We start from the raw sequence: 19,693 nt of genomic DNA, 5'->3' as shown, positions 1-19,693 counted from the left end.
ATACCCTAGCTAATAAAGCTAAAGCTGAAAGTGAAGAAAACGAATTTAATATATGAAAAGAAACTCTGACCAGTGACAAGTGTTGGTGCTCAAAGAGTTCACAAGACTTCCAATCAGGTTTATATCTGTCTGAAGGTTAAGGCCTCTGACAATGCTGATGGTTTCTGAGTGACTAGAAAATGTTCTTTGAACACTATCCTGTTTTCGGCACACAAGGTGACTCTAGGACTGCCTCGTAATGAGACTGGTGTAAAAATCTGATCTGCTGTTCTCTACAAGGAGTTTGCTATTAACCTCTGCTATTTTATCATTGGTTTTGTTTAGTTGCCAATGATTTTCTAACTTTTAATTCTTGTAGATAGAGCTGCTTATATTTTTCCAACTCAGTTTTATTAGTCTTATGGAAAGTTTTCATTTTAGAGAGTTCAGATTTCAGATCTTTCTCAGCTCCCTGCGACTTATTATTGAAGCAACTTTATTCTCTCTTAACTAAGTTCCCTCAAGATGCTGCTTGTGTCTGCAAAGACAGATTTTCTTTTAACTTTTCTACTATATCTTGTTTACTCTTTCTTTGGTCTCTTTCTTGTACTAAATTTGTTTCCACATTCTTATTGTACTAAATTTGTTTCCATATAAGTTTTGGGGCTTTCTATTTTTACTCTGTAGTCAAGATAATCCCTCTTTTACAGACTTCTGCTTTCCAATGTATTTACTTACTTTATCTTATTCATTCTAATACATTTGTTTGATTTACTTCATTTAACACTGTGTTTGGCTTACACATAGAGTATCCTGGACATAAGTAACTTTATCTCAGAAAAAGACTCCATCTTACATTTCATTAGGCACTTTGCCAACAGGGGCCAGATGTTTTACTTGATCAATAAAGGCTCTATTCAATCAAATGAGGACATAACCAAGCACATTCCTCCATTTTCAGTCCTCACCAGAGGACTCTGTGGCCATAGAAAGAGCAAGACTTCAGCAGTTCAAATGGCCATCTTAATTGACAGTCTTGCTGTCACTTGTGATAAGCACCCAGCATTTGCCACTGAAGGCTCTGCCCACATCAAAGTCTTTTCCTTGCAAGACTGAGGGACTGCCTGCCCCAGACCAGGATATTCTTTTTTTCAATGTCTCTCTCCCTGGAGTGGTTCATTAACCCTTTTTCCTATCCCCTTTTCCTCGATGTTAAATGTTACTTTGTTATGGGAAGTGTAATCTATAAAATTATATATTAAGTATACTATTATGGTTTGCATTATTGACTGACTTGTGGAGTGGCTTGAACCTGTGTGCCTATGGCTCTACTGACTGAAAAGGAAGTACTGAGAATCGATTCCTTGGGAACTCCATGTAGCTCACGGCTTTTGTGGCTGAAATAGCATCAGTAAAAATCTGACATTGTAGAAAGACATAAAGACATGTGGACCTGGTTATCCCCAACCTGGTGCCATGCATGAGGGTTTAGGTTGCTTTGTACAGATTCTAAAACCAAGGTCTTTTCTCTGAGAGCATCTCTTGTATGATGGAGATCAATTTCTAGGCTACTGAATTTACTTTCAGCTTTACAAAGTGGTTGAGAAAGAATATGCTTATCTTTTAGGTTAGTTGCATCAAAATTAACTGTGTCCTACAAACAAAACTACTCATCTCTTGCTCTCAGGAAAGCAAGTTCTAGGTCTCTTATTGATGTGTGACAGATCATAATCATGGAAAGCAGCAGCCAGTCTAGCATGGTACAATTCAACGCTGTATCCAGGATTTCCTTGCTGTGTTTACATTCTCCAGTTTAAAATTGAGCATTATATTCTTGCTGTCAGACTACTGAGCTGTCCACTGTCCTGGTGTGATATTACGATTATATATTGATATGGTTTGGCTGTGTAAAAATGGACTAATATATATATATTGGTTTTCATCCAGAGTTCCTGGCTCTTAACTCCCATAGCCCTTGTTACTCCTTTATTATAATGCTGGGTTGCTTTATTAGGCCTCAGGAGCAGATGTAAGGAAACAATCTCTCTCTCTGACCTTCTCCTGTTGACACAAGATTCTTTCAGTGCTGCCTCACCAGCCAGAAATCTCCACAGTTGGCCAGCGGCACCTCTGGCCGGGGCCTCGCTCAGCTCTGGGCTTGCCACTAGACTTGCTCTGCCCACTAAGCCTGGCAGGCAACGCTTAGCTCATATTACTGGCCCAGGTTCCACACCTGCTGTGGCTCTGTGCTCAGCCCATAGCTGGGCTGAGCATGCTGTGACTGGCTTCTGCCTTGGGTGCCAGCATCTGGACAAGGGGTGGGGGATGCAGCAGATCCTGAAAACTTGGTGATGCCAGCAACTGCGGAGCCCCAAGGGGTGTTACCCTTTTGCTCAGGGAGTCCTAAGCTCTGAGCCCGCAGGAAGAATCACAGCTTGTTCCTGTTATAGCTCATTCATTCCTACCATCTGCATGCTTCGGTGAATGGGGGCATGTCCCAGCTCATTTGGTCCTGCTGCCCCACTCCAGCCCGTGGCTCCTGGGCTGGCCCAGCCCCACCGCTGCCAGTTCCCATCATGTGGGGCAGCTACCCAGCACCAGCAAAGGGTGGGAGGATTACAGTGTTACAGCTCCGGCTCAGGGAATCCTGAGGTCTAGGCCCCTAGAAGGGTTGCCGCTCTAGTGAACAGGAGTGTGTCACCACCCTCAGCTCAGTGAGCCAGCCAGGAAAGTGTTATAACCCTTTTCACTCCCACTGTTCAGCGGGTCCCAGGTTCTTGTCCCACATCCAAGAAGAATGAGGTTACGCAGACACTGGAGAGTGAGCCAGGTGGAGGAGGGTTTTATTCAATGAAAGAACAGCTCTCAACATGAGAGGGGACCCAAAGTGGGTAGCCCTCTGTGTGAGAGGGTGCCCTAACTAAGGCAGGTAGTCCCAATATGTGGCTGAGTCTGGGGTTTTTATGGGCTCAGGATCGGGGAGTGTGTGCTGACTGGTCCATAGGCAGGCCTGGGAAAAGCACCATTTGATTAGCTAAAAGGCATCGGGGAAGTTCTCACTCCTGGCCGTGGACTCTACCCTGAGCTGATAGCCTGGCTTGAAGGTTGGGTTTCACTGGGGACCTGGCCGTTTCTGCCTAGGAATTTGTGTGCCTCTTGCCTCTATCAGTGTCCTTGTACCTGCCCAAGGTAGGAATTTAATCTCATTGTGGGTCAAAAGACTCTAATTCCAGAAAATGTCCTGCCCCACAACCTAGAGGAAGAAATACTACACAGAGAGGCCAAGAAATGAATAAGGAGGTCTTTCTGGGTTTAGAACATGGGCTTTTTGTTCAATCACATTTTTAAATGGTTGTCAATCATGCCTATATAATGAAGCCTCCATAAAACCCCAAAAGGACAGGGTTTGAACAGTTCCTGGATAGCTAAACATGTGCAGATTCCTGGGGGTCAAGCACCCAAGGGGGGCAAGGAAGCTCCACACTCCTTCCCCCATACCTTGCCCTACACATCTCTTCATCTGCATCCTTGATAATATCCTTTACAATAAACCAGTAAACCTAAGTGTTTCCGTGAGTTCTGTGAGCTGCTCCAGCAAATTAAAGGAACCCAAAGAAGGGGCTGTGGGAACCCCAACTTAAAGTCAGTCAGTCAGAAGATCTGGAGGTCTGGACTTATGACTGGTGTCTGGGGAAGCAGTCTTGGGGACTGAGCCTGCTGTGGGATCTAAGGCTATCTCCAGGCAGATGGTGTCAGAACTGAATTGGAGGACAACCAGCAGGAAGAGGACTGCTTGTTTGCTGGGGGGAAGAAATTCCCACATATTTCAGGGTCACAGAAGTCTTCCTCATTGATTGTTGTGGTATAAGAACACAGAAAAAAATGTTCTGAGAGTTTTTCAGGAACAACTGATGTTAGTGAAGTGGGATTAGCTAGAATGGCTCAGGTTCAGAGAAACATTTGGTTTGAGAAGAGAAAGGATAAAAGCCCGGGGGATGAGAAACCCTTGAATCCTGGGTGGCCAAACAATCACCTATGATATGAAGTCACAGTGCTCTGCTGAGTTACTAAAGGTAAAAGTTACCAATGGAATTTAGAGATGGAGAATTTGTTCACCGGCTGCATAAGAAAATGCAAACTAATCAGAAAAAAGCAAACTATTCAATCCCTTGATTATTGTTATCTATACTAGCTAAAATAAAATTAAAAGAGAGTGCTGGGTTAGACCGTGACACTACATACACCAAACTTAGATTTCAGTGAGTCTAAGCTTCAGCCACTAGCCTCAGAACCATGGCACAAGGGCAAAATTATGCAGGAACAACAGAAAGTACCTCTGAGACCTGGGGTGACCTATGGGAGAAGGGAAGAACCAAATAATTATTGAAACTAGAGGGTATGGTGTAAAGGAACTATTCCATTTTGTAGATCTGTATCATCCACCTCTTGAGGAACCTTTATAAAAATGGATTATGAGAATAACTAATTTAGGGGCAGTATCTTTGGTTTTGAATGCTGCAGAATGGAAGAGCATGTTTGGTTTGATGCAGGACCCACAACTCAATGCTGAACAATTGCACATGGGTGTACATAATCCAGACACACAGGAGGTTATTCCTGAGGGAACAGCAAGCCTGATGGACTGAATAAAAGCCACTGTAAGATCTATTTACCCTGAGAAGGGGGACTGCCAGACTCCACCTATAAATGCCAAGTAGAACACCCCAAATTATGCAGCTGATACGTTTCATCTTTAAGCCATGTGGGACTAGCTTTATGATAACTGGGATATTCACCCACTGAATATGACCGTTATCCAGGCCATGGTACATGTTGTTGTTAAAGGGGCCCATTTTGCATGGGCACCTCATATAACCTTACTGCTGCAAAACCAAGACAGTTCCAGAAGGCTTATCAAATTTGTGGTCTAAGCTTTACCTTGAGGTCTTACAGATGCTAACAAAGACATTAGGTTAATTAACAAGAAAATGATGAAGGGGAGAGGGGAGAGTCAAAGGACTCATCCTGGGAGGTGGAAATTTTTAAATGCTTTGTAAGAAATAAGATGAATAAAGAAAACATTGATAGGAATGAAAGTAAGAGGAAAAAGAAAGGGGAGAGCCATGGGACTCACCCCAGGAGGGTGGACATATTTAGGTGGTTATTAAAAAATGGAATGAATAAAGTAGAAATTGATGGGGTTAAAACAAAGGTCTTAATACAACATTATTAAAGACTGAGTGGAGGAAAGGGACCCCTGGCTGATCTCTCAACATTTAAGGGCCCAAACCAGTTTGCTGCATTTCCCCCAGTTTGGAGAACTTTTAAAGACAAGAAGATAAAGATTAAAATGAGAAACCCCATCTATAATTACCTGTTAGACTGGTTAATCAAGGTAACAATTAAGAGAGAGGCCAGGGTCTCCTGGTGGGACTCCAGGCTGGGGACCCAAAGCCTTTTGCAGAAGAAAGGGTAAAATGATCTGGGGATGAAAAGGGGAAATTCCTGGGACTAGAACATAAAAGTGTAACGGTTGTTAGGATTATGAAAGCTGCCATATTTGAACATACTTCATGTGAAATGGTTTTCTCTCTTTTACCTGACTGCATTATGGTAAGAGACATTTTATCTGACTGGGAAATGTTCCCCCTATCCAGTACTGTAAAACAGAAGATATGTAAATCCTTTGAGCAGTATTAATGGAACATGCTAAAATTGGAACCAGTTAAGATTGCCCAGGCCCACATAGTGCAGAACAGAAACTGAAGAGCTGGTGGGGACAACTTCCCCATTTGATAGCCCTCTGCAGAGTACCTCCTGGGGCTTATGGCAAAGGTTTGTGAGTGCCTCCCAGCAATGACTACTAGGACTTTGAACTAGAGAATTTCCACTTGAAGGGCATTTACTTCCTTGCTACAGGACATTAACTGAGGCTACCCCTATGACTAAAGACATAAAGTGATCTTGATGAAACCCCCTTTGCAAAGATTATGACAATGAGAGAAATTTAGCTTGGCTGACTCCATCTTGCTTCTAGTCTCACAGGCTGGCTGTCTTCACTCATTCCTGGGCATAGGTCAAGCTAATCATGGCAGGAATTTATAGTTTAACTTGGAAGGAAGGATGCTAACAGTCTCTCCCTAAAACTAATCTCCTCCTTGCTCAGGGACCAAAAACTAATGAAAGACCACAAGATTAGGATCAGGGGAGGGGCCTGAACTTTGCTAAAGTGTATTTTTTATCATCCCTTACTGCTCAAGAATCATGTGGACAGAGGTCACAAGATTTGACACTTCCCCAATTGCTCCTATAGATAACGTTACTATTGTAGAACCTAAGATTGGTCTTTTGAGATGTTTTTCAGATTTTTGCCTTCTGGTAACCAACTGAACCCACTCAGACCCATGACTCATGACTCAACCAGTCCTGTGGTCCCCAACCAAAGCCAGATTCATTGTACAAGGACCGTTTTCCACATCCCTAGGACTTCATTCCCAACCCATCAGCAGTAACCATTCCCTAGCCCCCTGCCCACCCAATTATCCAAAAAACCCTAGTCTCTGAGTTCTCAGTGAGACTACTTTAAGTAATAACTCCAGTCCTTCCACTTGGCCAGTCTTGCATTAATTAAACTCTTTCTTTACTGCAATATTACAGTCTCAATGAACTGGTTTTATCTGTGCAGCAGGCAGGAAGAACACATCGGGCAATTACATTTATATCTGAAATGCCCATGCTGTTTTGGGTGATGTCAGAGGAACACTCTAATAAGGGAGGCAATGCCCATTCCATTATCAAACAGAATTTATACACAATCGTGCTACCTGGGGAATGCAAGGAGGAGATCCTCACAAACAGAGGGCCTCTTTTCCCCTAAAACTGACTCTGGAACTATGTGAGGAGCCACTGGATTCTACACTACCCTGTAAGCAGCTCTTGACTGACCAACCAAGAGCTACTTGGTTTGAGGATGGCAATTCAATACCAGGGTAAATGAATACCATCCTGTTTGGAAGTCTGCTTTTTTGACCAAAGGAGGTAAAAACAAATAATCTCAGTGGGCTGTATTGGATGCATTTTCCTAACAGTAATGGAAGAATTGAACAGTGGTAGAAACACTTGTGTTTAGGATTTTACTAACTCATAGGCAGTGACCAATTGCCTGCCCATACAGTTAGGCAAGAGGGCAATGGATACTTGGCCTATTAAAAGGATGCCCATATGAAGCATGGCCCCATGGACATTTGAGGGGTGCATTAAAGTAGAACAAGTCAATGTCAATCAGAAGAGCCCCTTTCCAGGTTTGGAAGGTGAATGGAATTGACAAGCAGGTATCCCTGTGGACTTCCTTGAGGTGGTCACCTGGATCCATGAAATTAGTGGATATGGGGGTACGGCAGCAGGCAGAGATGGGCTGAATCTAGACATGTTCCTTTTGCATCCTCTCGGGCACAAAATGCCAATAAGAACTGTTCTCTCCACCAGAAAAAAAGACAGAGACTGATAATGGCTATGGGGCAGATTCCCTGGTGCAAAGGTCCTAAACAAAGCTGGCAATACAGAGACTGGTGCTAGTGGCCCTATGGGGCTACAAATGGGTCTTGACAGGAATAGACAATGACTCTGGCATGGCTTTTGCTTACTCAGTGGAACATGCAAATACTCTGAGTACCATTAAAAAAACAACTAAACAGAAGATATTGCATGGATTTGTATGGCCAATCGTCATTTCTTCAGACCAAGGAACACACTGTACAGCCTATAATGTCCAACAATGGGCACAGAGATAGTCTCCTCAGAGTCATAGTTTGATAGATGAATAGAACAGGTAATTAAAACACTGGAAACATAAAAGGCTGGCTTACATGCCTTCAAGAGTGCGTGCTCATACTCAACATGAGTGGGACTAAAGGAGTCTGCCCACTAGATGTTCCTGTTTTTCTAAGGCTGGTCTGGAGAAGAAGGGGTGAAGAGGATGCTCGGATGACTATGCAAATCTTGCCAAGGCAGGAGTACATTGGAATAACGATCATTTTTTCTTTCTTCCCTAAATCAGCTCACTGAAACCTTTTCTTTCCCTCCTACTTGACGTAGTGGTCGTAGGACCAGGCCTGCAACTGCCAGTGCTGGAAGCAGTGCTGATTTCTAAGCAAAAAACCATAACTATGTTTTTAAAGCTTATGTCAAAATTCCTTAGGGCCTGATGTGACTGTGTTGCTCCTTCACCCCACTTAGCAAAGCTGGGGCTAAGAGTGAATGCAGCTATATTGCCTGGTGGTAAAAATAACCCACTAGCTTTGCACCTACATAACTTTACCCTATCTGCATGGGAGTGGGCTGAGGAGAGGGTACCTGCTAGACTAGCATTGTTGCCTGCAGTCTAAAGCAGAACGGTAGTGATTCTGATGTCTCTTCCAAAGGTGGAAACATTTGGGTATTAACGGAGAGAAAGATAAATAGTAGTTGAGGGTAAAGGAATGAATAATGGGTTATAAATTGAGGGAAATCCAACATTACATTAACACCTTGAAAGACCCTTAGAGAAACAGATGACATTGTCTCTCAGCTCAATTATAACAGATATCTAAAAAGGTAAAGCTATTTGTTTGCCAAGACCGCTCCAGCTTTGGAACCTGACAAGATTGAAGGGAAGCCTGCAAACCTGAGTGGACTCACTCTGGGAAACATTAATACAATATAGTGGACTAGACTAGTTATTAATGATGGAATGAGACTCTAATGTGGCAATATCTTTTGAGTTGTATGTTCTTTTGATGTAAGGTATCTGAAGACTGAGGGTAGGCTGTGATATTATGAAATATATATTTGGTTTTCATCACCCATTTGCTGACATACCAATCCTAAAATCTTTGGAACGTCCAAATTGCTATCTTTTTGTAGGCTAATGTATACCGACAGCTTCAAGATGGGACTGGTCACCAGAAAGACAAAGGCATGATTAGAGAGTTGGGACTTTCAGTCCCACCCCCCAATCTCCTGGGAGGGGAAAGCAGCTGAAAGTCAAGTTGATCATCAGTGGCCAATGGTTTAATCAATCGTGGCTATATAATGAAGCCTTCATAAACCCCAAGAGAGCAGGCTTCAGAGAGCTTTAGAATATCTGAACATGTGGAGTTCCTGGAGGGCATGGAAGCTCCACACCCCTTCTCTCATACCTCACCCTACACATCTCTTCATCTGTATCTTTGTAATATCCTTTATAATAAACTGGTAAATGTGAGAAAGTATTTCCCTGAGTTCTGAGAGCCACTCTAGCAAATTAAATAAACCCACAGAGGAGGTTGTAAGAACCCCGACGTGAAGCTCATCAGTCAGAAGTTCTGGACACCTGGACTTAATGACTGGTGTCTGGTGTATGGGGTGGTAGGGCAGTCTTGGGGACTGAGCCCTCAAACTGTGGGAATTGGCACTATCTCCAGGTAGACAGTGTTAAAATTGAATTAAAGGACACCCATTTGGTGTCCACTGCAGAACTGATTGATTGCTTGGTGGGTAGGAGAACTCTCCCTGCTCCACACTTTTGGTCACGGAAGTTGTCTTCTGTGTTGATGATTATTGCAGTGTGAGAACAGAGGGGAAAATAGCTCAGTTTTTTCCTAACCAACTGATCATTAGGGAAATGCAAATCAAAATTCACACCCACTAGAATAGCGACTATCAAAAAAAAAAAAACCAAAAAACCCAGAAAATAATGGGGTTGACAAGGATGTGGAGAAACTGGAAACCTTGTGCACTTCTGGTAGGAATGTAAAATGGAACAACCTCTATGGGAAAACAGTGTGATGGTTCCATTATAAATAGAATTACCATATGATCTAGTCATTCAATTTCTGGGTGCATACCCACAACCCCATGTTGATGGAGTGTCCATCAACAGATGAATGGATAAGCAAAATATGGTCTATCCATACTGTATCCAAGGAATGTTATTCAGCCTTAAATAGGAAGGAAATTCTGCAATATGCTACAACACGGATAAATTTCGAGGACATTATGCTAAGTAAAATAAGCAAGTCACAAAAAAAAACAAGTACTGTATGATTCCATTTATATGAGGTACTGAGAGTTGTCAAAATCATAGAGGCAGAAAATAGAATGATGGTTGCCAGGGGATGGGGTTAGGGGAGTATAGACAGTTATTTTTTAATGGATATAGAGGTTCAGTTTTACAAGATGAAAAGAGTTATGCAGATGGCTGCACGACATTATGCATGTATTTAATACTACTAAACTATATACTTAAAAATGGTTATGATGGTAAATTTGATGTTGTGTGTACTTTACCACAATTTTAAAAAAAGGAAAAAGAAACATACTGTGGAGGAACCAGATGGTAATAAAAAAAAGTTACATAATTTTACAGTATTTCTCCATCATCTCTATTGAAAAATAGACCCTTCTTTTTCTTAGTATTTGATAATCTATACTAAGAGAAGACTAGTAGCTGTTATGAAATGAATGTTTGTGTTCCCCCCAAATTTTATCATATGTTGAAATCTAATCCCCAATATGAAGCTATTTAGAGGTGGGACCTTTTGGGAGGGTGAAGAGATCATGAGGGTGGAGACCTCATAAATGGGATTCATGCCCTTCTGAGAAGAGGCCACAGAGCTAGCTTGCTCTCTTTCCACCATTTGAAGATACAAGAAGTCAGCAGCCTGCAACCCAAGAGAGCCCTCACTAGAACCCAACCATGCTGGCACCCTGATCTCAGGCTTCTAGCCCTCCAGAACTATGAGAAATAATTATCAAACAAAACAAAACAAAACAGGAGATGGCTGGCAAGATGGCCAAATAGGAACAGCTCCGGTCTGCAGCTCCCAGTGAGATCAATGCAGAAGGCAGGTGATTTCTGCATTTCCAACTGAGGTACCTGGTGCATCTCATTGGGACTGGTTGGACAGTGGGTGGAGCCCACAGAGGGCAAGCAGAAACAGTGGGTGCGTCGCCTTACCTGGGAAGCACAAGGGGTCGGGGAACTCCCTCACCTAGCCAAGAGAAGTCAAGAGGGACTGTGCTATGAGGAATGGTGCATTCCAGCCCAGATCCTACACTTTTCCCACGGTCTTCACAACCTGCAGACCAGGATATTCCCTCAGGTACCTATACCACCAGGTCCCTGGGTTTCACACACAAAACTGGGCAGCCAATTGGGCAGACATCGAGATAGCTGCAGGAGTTTTTTTTATACCCCAGTGGTGCCTGGAATGCCAGTGAGACAGAACTGTTCACTCCCCTGGAAAGGGGGCTAAAGCAAGGGAGCCAAGTAGTCTAGCTCAGCGAATCCCACCCCCACGGAGCCCAGCAAGCTAAGATCCACTGGCTGGAAATCCTCGCTGCCAGCATAGCAGTCTGAAGTCCCCCTGGGATGCTCGAGCTTGGTGGGGGGAGGGGTGTCTGCCATTACTGAGGCTTGAGTAGGCAGTTTTCCCCTCAGAGTATAAACAAAGCTGTCTAGAAGTTCTAACTGGGTGGAGGCCACCACAGCTAGGCAAAGCTGCTGTAGCCAGACTGCCTCTCTAGATTCCTCCTCTCTGGGCAGGGGATCTCTAAATGAAAGGCAGATGCCCAGTCAGGGGCTTATACATAAAACTCCCATCTCCCTGGGACAGAGCACCTGGGGGAAGGGGTGGCAGTGGGCACAGCTTCAGCAGACTTAAATGTTCATGCCTGCCAGCTCTGAAGAGAGCAGTGGATCTCCCAGCACAGCACTGGAGCTCTGCTAAGGGACAGACTCCCTCCTCAAGTGGGTCCCTGAACCCTGTGCCTCCTGACTGGGAGACACCTCCCAGGAGGGGCCGACAGACACCTCATACAGCAGAGCTCCAGCTGACATCTGGCGCGTGCCTGTCTGGGACAAAGCTTCCAAAGGAAGGAAAAGGCAGCAATCTTTGCTGTTCTGCAGCCTCCACTGGTAATACCCAGGCAGATGGGGTCTGGAGTGAACGTCCAGCAAACTCGAGCAGACCTACAGTAGAGAGGCCTGACTGTTAGAAGGATAAGTAACAAACAGAAAGGAATAGCATCAGCATCAAAAAAAAAAAGGACGTCCACACAAAATCCCATTCAAAGGTCACCAACATCAAAGACCAAAGGTGGATAAATCCACGAAGATGAGGAAAAACCAGTGCAAAATGGCTAAAAATTCCAAAAAAAAAAAAAAAAACCAGAATGCCTCTTCTCCCAAGGATAACAACTCTTCACCAGCAAGGGAACAAAACTGGACAGAGAATGAGTATGACGAACTGACAGAAATAGACTTCAGAAGGTGGGTAATAACAAACTCCTCCGAGTTAAAGGAGCATATTCTAATCCAATGCAAGGAAGCTAAGAACCTGAAAAAAGGTTACACGAATTGCTAACTAGAATAACCAGTTTAGAGAAGAACATAAATAACCTGATGGAGCTGAAAAACACAGCATGAGAACTTTGTGAAGCACACACAAGTATCAACAGCCTAATCGATCAAGTGGAAGAAAGGATAGCAAGGATTGAAGACCAACTTACTGAAATAAAGTGTGAAGACAAGATTAGAGAAAAAAGAATGAAAAATGAACAAAGCCTCCAAGAAATATGGGACTATGTGAAAAGACCAAATCTACGTTTGATTGCTGTACCTGAAAGTGATGGGGAGAATGGAACCAAGTTGGAAAACACTCTTCAGGATATTATCCAAGAGAACTTCCCCAACCTAGCAAGACAAGCTAACATTCAAACTCAGGAAATACAGAGAACACCACAAAGATACTCATCAGGAAGAGCAACCCTAAGACACATAATCGTCAGATTCACCAAGGTTGAAATGAAGGAAAAAATGTTAAAGGCAGCCAGAGAGAAAGGTCGGGTCACCCACAAAGGGAAGTCCAGCAGACTAACAGCGGATCTCCCAGCAGAAACCCTACAAGCCACAAGAAGAGAATGGGTGCCAGTATTCAACATTCTTAAAGAAAAGAATTTTCAACCCAGAATCTCATATCCAGCCAAACTAAACTTCATAAGCGAAAGAGAAATAAAATCCTTTACAAACAAGCAAATGCTGAGAGATTTTGCCACCACAAGGCCTTCTTTACAAGAGCTCCTGAAGGAAGCACTAAATATGGAAAGGAAAAAGCGGTACCAGCCACTGCAAAAACATATCAAATTGTAAAGACCTTCGACACTATGAAGAAACCGCATCAACTAACTGGCAAAATAACCAGCTAGCATCATAATGACAGAATCAAATTCACACATAACAATATTAACCTTAAATGTAAATGGGCTAAATGCTCCATTTAAAAGACACAGACTGGCAAATTGGATAAAAGAATCAAGACTCATTGGAGTGCTGTATTCAGGAGACTCATCTCATGTGCAAAGACACCCATAGGCTCAAAATAAAGGAATGGAGGAAGATTTACCAAGAAAATGGAAAGCAAAAAAAAAAAAAAGAGCAAGGGTTGCAATCCTACTATCTGATAAAACAGATCTTTAAACCAACAAAGATCAAAAAAGACAAAGAAGGGCATTACATAATGGTAAAGGGATCGATGCAAAAAGAAGAGCTAACTATCCTAAATATATATGCACCCAATACAGGAGCACCCAGATTCATAAAGCAAGTTCTTAAAGACCTACAAAGAGACTTAGACTCCCACACAATAATAGTGGGAGGCTTTAACACCCCACTGTCAATATTAGACAGATCAACAAGACAGAAAATTAACAAGGATATTCAGGACTTGAACTCAGCTCTGGACCAAGCGGACTTAATAGACATCTACAGAACTCTCCACCCCAAATCAACAGAATATACATTCTTCACAGCACCACATCACACTTATTCTAAAACTGACCACATAATTGGAAGTACAACACTCCTCAGCAAATGTAAAAGAACGGAAATCATAACAGTCTCTCAGACTACAGTGAAATCAAATTAGAACTTAGGATTAAGAAACTCACTCAAAACCACAAAACTACATGGAAACTGAACAATGTGCTCCTGAATGACTATGGGTAAGTAACGAAATTTAGGCAGAAATAAGTTCTTTGAAACCAATGAGAACAAACACACAATGTACCAGAACCTCTGGGACACAGCTAAAGCAGTGTTTAGAGGGAAATTTATAGCACTAAATGCCCACAGGAGAGGGTGAGAAAGATCTAAAATTAACATCCTAACATCACAATTAAAAGAACTAGAGAAGAAAGAGCAGACAAAGTCAAAAGCTAGCAGAAGACAAGAAATAACTAAGATCAGAGCAGAACTGAAGGAGACAGAGACACAAAAAAACTCTAAAAAATCAATGAATCCAGGAGCTGGTTTTTTGAAAAGATTAACAAAATTGACTGCTAGCTAGACTAATAAAGAAAAAAAGAGAGAAGAGTAAAATAGCAACTATAAAAAATGATAATGGGGATATAACCACTGATCCCACAGAAATACAAACTACCATCAGATAATACTATAAACACCTCTACGCAAATAAACTAGAAAATCTAGAAGAAATGGATAAATTCCTGGACACATACACCCTCCCAAGACTAAACCAGGAAGAGGTAAAATCCCTGAATAGACCAATAATAAGTTCTGAAATTGAGGCAATAATTAATAGCCTACCAACCAAACAAAGCCCAGAACCAGACAGATTCACAGCCGAATTCCACCAGAGATACAAAAAGGAGCTGGTACCACTCCTTCTGAAACTATTCCAAACAATAAAAAGAGGGATTCCTCCCTAACTCATTTTATGAGGCCAGCATCATTCTGATACTAAAACCTAGCAGAGACACAAGAAAAAAAATTTCAGGCCAATATCCCTGATGAACATTGATGTGAAAATCCTCAGTAAAATACTGGCAAACCAAATCCAGCAGCACATCAAAAACCTTATCCACCATGATCAAGTCAGCTTCATACCTGGGATGTAGGACGGGTTCAACACATGCAAAACAATAAATGTAATCCATCACATAAACAGAACCAATGACAAAAACCACATGATTATCTCAATAGATGCAAAAAGGCCTTCGATAAAATTCAACACCCCTTCATGCTAAAAACACTCAATAAACTAGGTATTGATGAAATGTATCTCAAAATAATAAGAGCTATTTATGACAAACCCACAGCCAGTATCATACTGAATGGGCAAAAGCTGGAAGCATTCCCTTTGAAAACTGGCACAAGACAAGGATGACCTCTCTCACCACTCCTATTCAACACAGTATTGGAAGTTCTGTCCAGGGCAATAAGGAAGAGAAAGAAATAATGGATATTCAAACAGGAAGAGAGGAAGTCAAATTGTCTCTGTTTGCAGATGACATGATCATATATTTAGAAAATCCCATCATCTCAGCCCAAAATCTCCTTAAGCTGATAAGCAACTTCAGTGAAGTCTCAGGATACAAAATCAATGTGCGAAAATCATAAGCATTCCTATACACCAATAATAGAGAAGCAAATCATGAGTGAACTGCCATTCACAATTGCTACAATGAGAATAAAATACCTAGGAATCCAACTTACAAGGGATCTGAAGGACCTCTTCAAGGAGAACTACAAACCACTGCTCAGGAAATGAGAGGACACAAACAAATGAAAAAACATTCCATGCTCATGGATAGGAAGAATCAGTATTGTAAAAATGGCCATACTGCCCAAAGTAATTTACAGATTCAATGCAATCCCCATCAAGCTACCATTGACTTTCTTCACAGAATTAGAAAAAACTATTTTAAATTTCATATGGAACAAAAAAAGAGCCCGTGTAGCCAAGACAATCCAAAGCAAAAAGAACAAAGGTGGAGGCATCAGGCTACCTGACTTCAAACTATACTACAAGGCCACAGTAACCAAAACAGCATGGTACTGGTACCAAAACAGATACACAGACCAATGGAATAGAACAGAGGCCTCAGAAATAATGCCACACATCTACAACCATCAGATCTTTGACAAACCTGACAAAAACAAGCAATGGGGAAAGGATTCTCTATTTAATAAGTGGTGTTGAGAAAATTGGCTAGCCATATGCAGAAAACCTTTCTTACACCTTATACAAAAATTAAAATGGATTAAAGAGTTACATGTAAGACCTAAAACCATAAAGAGTCTAGAAGAACACCTAGGCAATACCATTCAGGACACAGGCATGGGCAAAGACTTCGTGACTAAAACATCAAAGGCAATGGCAACAAAAGCCAAAATTGACAAACAGGATCTAATTAAACTAAAGAGCTACTGCACAGCAAAAGAAACTATCATCAGAGCGAACAGGCAACCTACAGAATGGGAGAAAATTTTTGCAATCTATCCATCTGACAAAGAGCTAATATCCAGAATCTACAAAGAACTTAAACAAATTTACAAGAAAAATACAAACAACCCCATCAAAAAGTGGACGAAGGATATGAACAGACGCTTCTCAAAAGAAGACATTTATGTGGCCAAAAAACATATGAAAAAAAGCTCATCACTGGTCATTACAGAAATGCAAATCAAAACCACAATGAGATACCATCTCACACCAGTTAGAATGGCAATCATTAAAAGTCAGGAAACAACAGATGCTGGAGAGGATGTGGAAAAATAGGAACACTTTTACACTGCTGGTGGGAGTGTAAATTAGTTCAACCATTGTGGAAGACAGTGTGGCAATTCCTCAAGGATCTAGAACTAGAAATACCATTTGACCCAGCAATGCCATTATTGGGTATATAACCAAAGGATTATAAGTCATTCCACTATAAAGACACATGCACACATGTTTATTGCAGCACTATTCACAATAGCAAAGACTTGGAACCAACCCAAATGCCCATCGATGACAGACTGGATAAAGAAAATGTGGCACATATACACCATAGAATACTACGCAGCCATAAAAAAGGATAAGTTCATGTTCTGCAGGGACATGGATGAATCTGGAAACCATCATTCTCAGCAAACTAATACAGGAACAGAAAACCAAACACCACATGTTCTCAGTCATAAGTGGGAGTTGAACAATGAGAACACCTGGACACAGGGAGGGGAACATCACACACCAGGGCCTGTTGGAAGGTGGGGGGCTAGGAGAGGGGTAGCATTAGGAGAAATACCTAATGTAGATGACAGGTTGATGAGTGCAGCAAACCACCATGGCACGTGTATACCTATGTAACAAACCTGCACATTTTGCACATGTACCCCAGAACTTAAAGTATAATTAAAAAAAAATACTACCAGTGTTATTGGAAAATGTCAGATAAAACAATAAAAAAAATCCATTCTAGCAATCTGTATCTTTTAAGTGAAGCATTTAATCCAGTTATATTCAAGGTTAATCTTGATATGTGAGGCTTTGTCCCTACCTAGTGGTGACAAATTTCCTCAGCATTTCCTTGTCTGGGAAAGATTATTTCCCCTTTATCTATAAGGCTTATTCTGGCAGGATATAAAATTCTTGGCTCACAGGTTTTTTTTTTTTCTTTTAGCACGATGGCTAAAGTGCCATCTCATTCTCTTTGGCCTATAAGGTTTCTGCTGAAAAGTCCACTATTAGTCCTTTATACATGACTTGATTCTTTTGCTCTTGCTAATTTTAATGATTCTTTCTTTCACTTGAATTTAAACATTCTGAATATAATATGCCATGTGAAGTCCTAATATGCCATGTGAAGTCCTTTTTTCAATGTATTTACATGAAGATCACTGGATCTCCTGTATCTAAATATCTAACTCTTTTGCTAGATTTGGGACATTTTCATCAATTATTTCCTTCAGTGGGATTTCTAAAGTTTTTGATCTCTCTTCCCCCTCAAAAATATTGATAATTTATAAGTTTGGTCATTTTGTGTAGTCCTAGACATCTTGAGGGCTGTTTTCATTCTTTATCATTTTTTCCTTATTTTTGTGTGGCTGAATTATTTCGAAAGATCTGTCATCAAGTTTTGAAATTCCTCCTTCTGCTTGGTCTAGTCTATTACCAAAGCTTTCAAATGTATTTTGTATTTCCTTCAATGAATTTTCAGTTCCAGAATCTGTTTGGTTTTTTAAATTAAAGATATCTATCTCCTTGGTATATCTCTCATTCAATCTTGAATTCATTTTCTTAGTTTTGTACTGGTTTTCAGATTTCTCTTGTACCTCAATGAGGTTCTTTAAAATCAATATTTTGAATTCTTTATCTGTTATTTCAGGAATTCTTACTGATTGGTATCTGTTCCCAGAAAATTGTTGTGGTCCTTTACTGGTATCATATTTTCTTGCTTTTTCATGTTTCCTGTTTCCTTCCATTGATATCTGCATATCTGGTATTGTTGTTCCAATTTTTAAAAATTGCTTTTGTAGGGGAGAATATTTTTCCTGAAGATGTATATATGTTGTTGGTTAAGTAAGACACCTTGGCTTTTATTTTTGGTGCTGTTGTAGTGTGGTCTTTGTGTGACTTTTTCAGTAGTACACAAGGTCCGTGGTATGTGTAATTTCCTCAGTGGCTTAGGGTATGGTTATTAGCCGAAGCTGTGAAATTTTGCTGGGGACTTGGATGCCAACTGAGTCAGTCTTTGGGCCCCAGTGGTGGCAGAAGAAGGGTGAATATGCCTGTTTTTAGGCCCCAGAGCAGCTTATGCTGGCTGTGGTGTTAGAAAGTTCTGAATGGCTGATTCTTGGGCCTGCAGGTGAACTGCTTGCTTAGAAGCTAGTAATGAGAGCAGTGGGCTAGGTGTGTGGACAAGTTGTCAGCCCCCTGAGCAGCTGGTATGATGTGAATGATGGCAGCAGTGGTGGTGGAGCAACCCACTGAGACCCAAGAGGTCCATGTTGGTGTTGCGGGTAGCTACAATGGGTTGAGCATGCTAGTCCTCAATTCCACAGCTGCCTAGAGTGGGGCAGTGGGTACTGTCCTAAGTGTCCATTATGGCATTCCTGGAGGTGGCTGTTCTCTGCTTTTGTGCTTATGGTGTGCCTGGGGTTCCTTGAGACTCTTGGATCTATGGGTTTATGGTTTTCATTAAATTTGAAAAATATTTCTTTAAATAATTATGTGCCCCTTCTCTTTGGAGATTTCAATTGCATATATTCAAGGCCACCTGAAATTGTCCCACAGCTCAGTGATGGTGTTAATTTTCTAAAATTATTTTTTATCTTTGTGTTTCAGTTTGGACAGTTATTATTGCAATGTCTTCAAGTTCACTGATACTTTCTTCTTAAATGAATTTGCTATTAAACCCATCCAGTGGGTTTTTCACCTCAATCAAGAATGTAGTTTTCATCTCTAGAGGTATGATTTAAACTTATTTAAGACTAAGAGACATTCCATGTCTTTTTGAACATATGGAATAGAGATATAATAACTATTTAATAGTAACAGCTTAATAACTTCTAATTCTAACCTTGTATAAATTCTGAAACCATTTCAATAAGCTAATTTTTTTTCACTTCTGTATTTTCCTGCTGCTTTATATGCCTGGCAACTTTTGATTGGATGGCAGACATTATGAATTTTACTTTATTAGATGTTGGTTATTTTTGTATTTCTGTAAGTCTTCTTGAGTTTTGTTCTCAGACACAGGCTACTACTTGGAAACAGTTTCATTTTCTTGTATTTTCTTGCTTTTCAGATATGTTAGGCAGGACTAGAAAAGTGCTTAGTCTAGGGTTAACTATCCCCCCTATTGAGGCAAGACCCTTTTACAGGCTGTTCTCAATACCGTGTGAACAGGGGTT

The 19,693-nt window shown here is 41.3% G+C and overlaps 1 protein-coding gene across 3 annotated transcripts in view; it reads right to left on the bottom strand.

Annotated features, from left to right (window-relative positions):
• B3GLCT (beta 3-glucosyltransferase) overlaps positions 1-19,693 on the bottom strand; it is a 125,547-nt gene that overhangs the window by 18,445 nt on the left and 87,409 nt on the right. The window lies entirely within an intron of this gene.

The sequence above is a fragment of the Pan troglodytes genome, chromosome 14 (genome assembly GCF_028858775.2).
Source record: "Pan troglodytes isolate AG18354 chromosome 14, NHGRI_mPanTro3-v2.0_pri, whole genome shotgun sequence".
Lineage (NCBI taxonomy): Eukaryota > Metazoa > Chordata > Mammalia > Primates > Hominidae > Pan > Pan troglodytes.
Note: the sequence above shows the minus strand (reverse complement) of the source record. Positions and strands in the feature narration are given on the sequence as shown.